Source organism: Syngnathus typhle, unplaced genomic scaffold (genome assembly GCF_033458585.1).
Source record: "Syngnathus typhle isolate RoL2023-S1 ecotype Sweden unplaced genomic scaffold, RoL_Styp_1.0 HiC_scaffold_63, whole genome shotgun sequence".
In the NCBI taxonomy this organism is placed as follows: domain Eukaryota; kingdom Metazoa; phylum Chordata; class Actinopteri; order Syngnathiformes; family Syngnathidae; genus Syngnathus; species Syngnathus typhle.
In genome coordinates, this window is record NW_026871969.1 from 414508 (window position 1) to 416711 (window position 2204).

Below are 2204 nucleotides of genomic sequence, written 5' to 3' on the forward strand. Positions count from 1 at the left end.
GCGATTTAAGCAATAAAATTGAAAATGCTTATAAAACATAAACCAAACGTTGGAGGTGGTCATTTCTTCATGCGCAGTGATAATCGGCACTCTAAAGCACCCGAGAGCGTTTTTTTCGATGCCAACCTAACCAGAGTGACGGGAGCGGCACAATTCAGAAAAAGTGCTCAGCTCGCCGAGAAAATGCGATTTAAGCAATAAAATTAAAAATGCTTATAAAACATAAACCAAACGTTGGAGGTGGTCATTTCTCCATGCGCAGTGAATAACTCGGCACTCTAAAGCACCCGAGAGCGTTTTTTTCGATGCCAACCTAACCAGAGTGACGGGAGCGGCACAATTCAGAAAAAGTGCTCAGCTCGCCGAGAAAATGCGATTTAAGCAATAAAATTAAAAATGCTTATAAAACATAAACCAAACGTTGGAGGTGGTCATTTCTTAATGCGCAGTAATAAACTCGGCACTCTAGAGCACCCGAGAGCGTTTTTTCCGATGCCAACCTAACCAGAGTGACGGGAGCGGCACAATTCAGAAAAAGTGCTCAGCTCGCCGAGAAAATGCGATTTAAGCAATAAAATTAAAAATGCTTATAAAACATAAACCGAACGTTGGAAGTGGTCATTTCTTCATGCGCAGTGATAAACTCGGCACTCTAAAGCACCCGAGAGCGTTTTTTTCGATGCCAACCTAACCAGAGTTACGGGAGCGGCACAATTCAGAAAAAGCGCTCAGCTCGCCGAGAAAATGCGATTTAAGCAATAAAATTAAAAATGCTTATAAAACATAAACCAAACGTTGGAGGTGGTCATTTCTTCATGCGCAGTGATAAACTCGGCACTCTAAAGCACCCGAGAGCGTTTTTTTCGATGCCAACCTAACCAGAGTGACGGGAGCGGCACAATTCAGAAAAAGCGCTCAGCTCGCCGAGAAAATGCGATTTAAGCAATAAAATTAAAAATGCTTATAAAACATAAACCAAACGTTGGAGGTGGTCATTTCTTAATGCGCAGTAATAAACTCGGCACTCTAAAGCACCCGAGAGCGTTTTTTTCGATGCCAACCTAACCAGAGTGACGGGAGCGGCACAATTCAGAAAAAGTGCTCAGCTCGCCGAGAAAATGCGATTTAAGCAATAAAATTAAAAATGCTTATAAAACATAAACCAAACGTTGGAGGTGGTCATTTCTCAATGCGCAGTAATAAATTCGGCACTCTAAAGCACCCGAGAGCGTTTTTTTCGATGCCAACCTAACCAGAGTGACGGGAGCGGCACAATTCAGAAAAAGTGCTCAGCTCGCCGAGAAAATGCGATTTAAGCAATAAAATTAAAAATGCTTATAAAACATAAACCAAACGTTGGAGGTGGTCATTTCTTAATGCGCAGTAATAAACTCGGCACTCTAAAGCACCCGAGAGCGTTTTTTTCGATGCCAACCTAACCAGAGTGACGGGAGCGGCACAATTCAGAAAAAGTGCTCAGCTCGCCGAGAAAATGCGATTTAAGCAATAAAATTAAAAATGCTTATAAAACATAAACCAAACGTTGGAGGTGGTCATTTCTTCATGCGCAGTGAATAACTCGGCACTCTAAAGCACCCGAGAGCGTTTTTTTCGATGCCAACCTAACCAGAGTGACGGGAGCGGCACAATTCAGAAAAAGTGCTCAGCTCGCCGAGAAAATGCGATTTAAGCAATAAAATTAAAAATGCTTATAAAACATAAACCAAACGTTGGAGGTGGTCATTTCCTAATGCGCAGTAATAAACTCGGCACTCTAAAGCACCCGAGAGCGTTTTTTTCGATGCCAACCTAACCAGAGTGACGGGAGCGGCACAATTCAGAAAAAGTGCTCAGCTCGCCGAGAAAATGCGATTTAAGCAATAAAATTAAAAATGCTTATTAAACATAAACCAAACGTTGGAGGTGGTCATTACTTCATGCGCAGTGAATAACTCGGCACTCTAAAGCACCCGAGAGCGTTTTTTTCGATGCCAACCTAACCAGAGTGACGGGAGCGGCACAATTCAGAAAAAGCGCTCAGCTCGCCGAGAAAATGCGATTTAAGCAATACAATTAAAAATGCTTATTAAACATAAACCAAACATTGGAGGTGGTCATTTCTTCATGCGCAGTGAATAACTCGGCACTCTAAAGCACCCGAGAGCGTTTTTTTCGATGCCAACCTAACCAGAGTGACGGGACGG